The sequence below is a fragment of the Ammospiza nelsoni genome, chromosome 27 (assembly GCF_027579445.1).
Source record: "Ammospiza nelsoni isolate bAmmNel1 chromosome 27, bAmmNel1.pri, whole genome shotgun sequence".
In the NCBI taxonomy this organism is placed as follows: domain Eukaryota; kingdom Metazoa; phylum Chordata; class Aves; order Passeriformes; family Passerellidae; genus Ammospiza; species Ammospiza nelsoni.
In genome coordinates, this window is record NC_080659.1 from 2,121,323 (window position 1) to 2,127,779 (window position 6,457).

Consider the following 6,457-nt stretch of genomic DNA (forward strand, 5'->3'; position numbering starts at 1 on the left):
CCACGGACGTGGGCACGGGCACCCAGAGAGGGTGAGGGCACAGAGGGTGGTGCACAGCTACCCACAGAGAGTGAGGGCACAGAGGGTGAGGGCACAGAGAGGGTGAGGGTACCCACAGAAGGTGAGGGCACAGAGGGTTTGTGCACAGATACCCAGAGAGGGTGAGGGCACAGAGGGTGGAGGCACAGGTACCCAGAGAGGGTGAGGGCACAGAGGGTGGGTACACAGGGATGGTGGGTGTGGGTACCCGGGGAAGGTGAGTGCACGGGTACCCAGTGACAGTGGGTGCACAGGTACCCAGAGAGGGTGAGGGTACCCACAGAGGGTGAGGGCACAGAGGGTGGTGTACAGGAATGGTGGGTGCACAGGGATGGTGAGTGTGGATACCCAGAGAAGGACGCAGGTCCCCAGGGATGGTGAGTGCACAGGTACTCACAGATGGTGGGCACACAGGTACCCAGGGACAGTGGGTAGGTGTCCAGGGATGGTGGGTACACAAGTACCTGGGGAAGGTGAATTCACAGGTTACCCAGGGACAGTGGGTGCACAGGTACCCAGGGACAGTGGGCACACAGGTAGCCAGGGCTGGTGGGTGCACAGGTGCCCACAGACAGTGGGCACGCAGGTAGCCAGGGATGGTGGGTGCACAGGTATCCAGAAATGGTGAGCACACACTTACCCAGGAATGGCGAGCACACAGGTACTCAGTGATAGTAGATGCATAAGTACCCACAGACAGTGGGCACACAGGTACCCAGGGACAGTGGGTAGGTATCTAGGGATGGTGGGTGCGCAGGTACCTGGGGAATGTGAATTCACAGGTACCTGGGGACAATGGGTGCACAGGTACCAGTGACAGTGGAAGCACAGGTACCAGTGACAGTGGAAGCACAGGTACCCAGGGGTGGTGGATGCACAGGTACCCAGCAACAGTAGCTGCACAGGTGCCTGGGGAAAGTGAAAGCACAGGTTTCACCTGGCATGGTGAGTGCACAGATCCCCACAGAAGATGGGCACACAGGTTCTAGAGGTGGGCATGCAGCTCCATGGGGATGGTAAGTACACAGGTACCCTGGGAAGGTGTGAGCAGGAGTTACCAGGGAAGATGTGTGCACAGGTAACCGGGACGAGTGAGCACAGAGGTGCCCATGGAGGTGAGGGCACAGGTAACTCACACCCCTGCAGCCTCCCAGGCATCCCTCACCCACTGCCAGCCCTGCAGAGGGGGTCCCTGGACCCTGCTTTGTTAGTAAGGGTCACTCAGCCAAAAGGGCTCTCTTGGCTAATGAGGTCCCTTGGCTCTTGCAGACTGGCAGGGTCCTGCAGCTCCAGCCCAGTGTGCCCCTGGGGCTCCCCACGCCCCCTCTGGTGCTCCTCAAACCCTTCAGCTCTGGGGATCAGGGCACCTTCTGTGGGGACAAAGCCCCAGCAGCCCCGGCTGGGCAGGTGGAGCACAGGGGCTGCTCTGAGGGCAGTTGCAAGGGGATCAGGAGGTGCCTGACCTGGGGGGCTCTGAGATCCCACCTGTGGCTGGGACAGCACGGCAGGAGCTGTGGGGAGGCAGGGGCACCAGAGCAGGGCAGGCTGGGCAGTGTGATATTAATACACATTTCCCCGTGGTGTTCTGGCACAGTTTTCAGAGCCAAAGCCGGAGGGAGCTCCTGGCTGACACAGCCTGGGTTTGTTGCTCTCCCTCCTCACTCTCCCTCACCCCCAGATCCAGCGGTCCCCCCACCCCTGTGGCTCCCACAGCACCAGGACGTGTTGCTGGAGCATCGCGTCCATCTGTCCTTGAGCCGTGGGAGAGGAGAGGGGAGCAGCCCCCATCCCTGCCGGCATCAGCCCTCTCTCCACAGCATCATCTCCGCCTGGGTTATCTAATGGCTGTGGCAGAGCCTTTAAATGTCACCCACTAAAGAGAGCACGACGGCGTCCGAGAAGGGAGGGGAGGCTGGGTGAGACAGGATGGGAAAAACAGGAGCAAAACAGTATCGATTTCCAGCCAATTATCACTGTTATCAAAGCAGAGCAATTAAAGGATGAGGCCACATCGCCAATACCCGGCTGCCCCTCCGAGGCGAGGCGCGGGCTCAGCGGCTCTGTGGAGCACACACAAACACACGAACACATCCGAGTTCCCTCTGTGCGTGTGTGCTCGGGGCACACGCGTGTGCTCACACACACACACACACACACATATATGGGTCCTGAGCTCTGCGGTGTCGGCTGCCCTTGTTTTCCCGGCGGAGTTAATCTCCCCAGCCCGCTCCACCGCCCCGATCTCCGCGCAGCCAGGACGTGCCTCCCTCCATCTGGCTCTGCTGAGCCCAGGGAGGGTGGAGGGCGCTGGGGACGGCTGGCAGAGCACTGGAGGGGCTGGAGCTGCGGGAACTCAGCGCATTTCTCTTCTCAGGTCGGCTAAAATGTTCTCTCTCCGTGTGCCCGTCCCTCTTTCTCCCTCCTCCTTCCCGCCGCCCCAAGGTGCGGGGCCTGGCTCCGACCCTGCTGCGCCCCAAGGCTCTCCAGGCTGCCAGCTGGGCACTCGCCCTGCCATGGTTTTGGCTTCTTATGCTCTTGCAGGATAGATGTCGGAGCCACACAGCTCCAAATCACCATCCCTGTCCTCGGATTGTCCAGCTGCAGCCCAGGAGACTGAGGGGAGGCTCCTCGGGGGCTGCAGCTCCTCCCCAGGGCAGGCACAGGGGCAGGGGCTGAGCTCTGCTCTGGCACAGGGACGGGAGCCCAGCAAGGGCTGCAGCTGTGCCAGGCCTTGGCATGGAGCTCAGGGCAAGGTTCTGCCCCCCGAGGCTGCTGGGCACTGCCCAGGCTGCCCAGGGAATGGTGCCAAGGCTGCCAGAGCTGCAGGAGCTCCCAGGGCTGCTCAGGGTGGGGGTGTTGGGGTGGCTGTGCAGGGACAGGGGCTGCACTGATGATCCTTGTTAGTCTTTTCTCACTCAGGATATTCCAGGATTTTCTGATTCTATGATTCCATCACTGGTGGGTGGTGTTTGGGAGCACCAAAGATGCCAGCAGGGACCAGACCTCTGGCTCAAAATGCAGCCCAGAGCAGTAATGGGGGTTACAATGCACTGTGTCACAGCCCAGTGACCCAGTGGCACTGGCACAGGGTGCCCAGAACAGCTGGGGCTGCCCCAGGATCCCTGGCAGTGCCCGAGGCCAGGCTGGACAGGGCTGGGAGCAGTCTGGGACAGTGGGAGGTGTCCCTGCCATGGCAGGGGTGGAACGGGATGGGCTTTGAGGTCCCTCACAACCCAAGCCAGTCTGGGGTTATACAAACACCCCCAGTGAAGAGCCTGAAACATGGTGGTGTGGTTCCATCACTGGGAGGGTCAAACCACAGCCTGGGGCAGACCCCAAAGCCTCCCCCTCCCAGCCTGGCAGCCTTGGACCCAAGGGCTGCACTCCCCCACATCCAATGGCACAGCTTGAGAGCAGCATTTCCAGCAGCCACCCCAGGAGATGCTTCCTGGGCATCTGGGGAGGAAGGGAAGCTGGGCTCTGGTCCTATTGCCTGGGAGGGAGCTTATATGGAAAACCACAGAGGCTGACAACAGCAGAAACCCTCGTTTGGCTTTGGCCACACTCTCAGCAGCTCAGGAGCCCCGTGCTGGCTCTCACCACTGGAAATTGCTGCTTCTGTGGGGAATGGCAGGACCTGAGCCCTGACACCTTGCCTGCTCCCTGCTCCCCCCCATGCCCTGTCCCCTGTCCCCTGGCTGTGCACAGCTAACACATTAACCCAGTGCTGCCCCCGGCCCTGCGCTCCCTGCCTGTGTGACACACATCTGGGCCAGCACAGAGGTACAGGGGGGCATCAAATCCTTTTAAAAGGCTCAGTGGGTTAGAAACCCCCTTGCAATTACCACTTTCTCCTTGTCTGGTGCACACAAAGGAGCCTCCGGGGCGCTGGGCATGTTCCTGACAAACCCAACAGAGCCACGGGAGCCAGGAGGAAGGGACGGACGCAGGAGCCTTTTCAGACTCTGCTATTTGGTTGCAAACTGCTTAATTTCCTGAACAAAACGATATTTTTGTTGTTGCTGTTGTTTTGATGGAAAGGACAGCACTTTTTTGGCATGGTACAATCCCAGGGCTATTCATCCGTCACCACAGCAACGAGCTCCATCAATGGCCATCCGAGATTGCGGATGATTAGAGACAACATGTAAAAGGTGGAAGACGCTGGGCACCTCGAAAACCTCGTCTTCCCAAATGACTTGAATTATCCTCATTATTTCTCCCCGGCCAATTCTCTCCCCAGTCCGCAGGAGATGTCGCTGTTATATAAACACGGGAAGAGCCAAGTTATGAGAGCAGGGAATGGTCCCTTCTGATGGGGACTGACCTGGAAAGCTCATGACATGGAGGATGAAACCCTCAGAGGTGCTCAGGGCATCCTTCTGTGCCTGGAAGTGGGGAGGAGTGGGGCAATGCTGCTGTCAGGGACCATGGCTGAGCCTTGGTTGGGGTGACCACAATTTCTGCTTTTCCCAGTCCTGCAACTCTTCCCTGAACTGTGCCACCCATCCCAGGGACACAGTGAGGAGCTTTGTGTTGGTTTGAACCTCAAGGACCCAACCCATCCCCACCACCAGTTTTTGGGGTAAACCAGAGAGAAAGAGGTCACTGGAGCCTGGAGAAGGTGTGACACATCCCGGTGGAGGGATTTCCTGTGGTGGCAGTGTCCTGAAACATGGCAGCCCTGAAACTTTAATGCCCACCTGCAATATTCATGGTGCTTCAAACAGCAGCAAGGTGGGAATTGTGCAGAGCAGCCTGAATATTTCATGGGGGGCTCTGCACTGGGATTTTGGGGATGGTTTCCTGCACTGCCACCACAGCCCCACCCTGCCATGGAGTCTGAGCCATCCGGTGTGGAGGAAGAGTGATGACACCCTGAGTCCCTCAGAAATAATCAATGGTTGTTTTGGCCCTGCCCAGGGTGGGAGGAGAGGTCGTGTCCTTTTGGGCATCTCTCTGCTCTGGGGGGATCAGGAGACCCCAGGTCTGCAGGGTGACCTCCCAAAGTGGCTTTGGTGGCTGTCCCCCACTCTGAGTCCCACAGAGCATCACAGAGGGGCCCCTAGAGCCCACCCTGGGCTGGGATGTCGTGGTGTCACTACAAGGGACAGGGACAGCAGCTGTCCCCAGTCCTGCAGGGTTGTTTCCTTGCTAGAGGCCCTTGTCCCAGGGCCATGGGAGGTGACGGTCACACGGGTGGCTGGGATCCAGGTCAGCTCTCCATTGGGACATCCCCTCTGTGAGCCAGGTGCTCAGGGCCAGGCTTACACAGGATCCTGGCCCAAACTGGCCCAGCCCACGATGGCAAAAGGTCCCCAGAGCAGTGACACCACCATGGGGGGGAGGTGATGGTGACAACATCAGGGGACAGCAGCTCCTCCCCACCCTCTGCAACCCTTCCTGAGCACTCCCTGCCCGGGGGCTGCTGGGGGGTGGCTGCACCTGAAGGGAGCCCCAGGGGCAGCAGAGCCCCCACCATGGCAGGGACAGGGCTCAAGCACCCTCCAGCAGAGCCCATCATGGTGTGCATGTCCCCTCCTCACTCCGTGCCTCAGTTTCCCCTCTGTACCCTGGGGGTGAGCCCTCTGTCTAGGGTGTTTTCCAGGACCTCAGGTGAGAGAATGGGATATCAGTTATAGGAATGTGCCCTCTGTTGATGGAGTGACAAAACTATCCTTTGTCCCCTCAAAATAGAAATAAGCCCAGAAGTTTCTCTCCTCAATTAGGTGAAAAGGCATCTCATAGGATCTGGGGGACTTCACCTCAAACTTAAGGATGGCAAATTGCACAGAAGCCAAAAAGTCCCACCTGGGCAATTTAGAAAAAGAGGAGAACAAAGAAACTAATGGCTTTTGTGAGGTGTTTTACCAGGAGCAAGACCCTCTTGCACCTGGCTGGGTTTTTTTTCTGTAAAGAGTTTTGTTATTTTGCCTTTTATTAAAACGTTTTTGTTTCCAACACTACCACAGAAGCCATCCTGCTGATTTTATGCCTCCAAAGGTAGCTGAGCTATCTTGGGTGAGAAATGGATCTCCAAGAGTTTATGAGACCTGGCTTGAGGAGTCTCCTATTGCTACCAGTGGGCTCCTGGCTCCATCCAGGGACAGACCCCAGCCTGATGGGAAGGGTGGCCAGGGGACACACGAGTGCCCATCCTTCTCTTCATCGATGGAACAGCACAAGGAGGCAGAGTGTGGGTGCTTCCCCTGAGCTCACACCAGGCAGGATCAGCTTTGCTGCCCTTCTGGAAGGTTCTGGGGCTTCTCCTTGGAGCAGGGGGCTGGGGACTGCTGTCACCACCCCTGAATGGCTCCTGGGGTACAGGGGCATGAGGGACAGCTCTGCCCCAGTGTGGGAAGGTGTCCTTGGGGCAGTGTCTGCTCCTGGAGAGTGAACCCTGTGCTGTTTTTTCCTC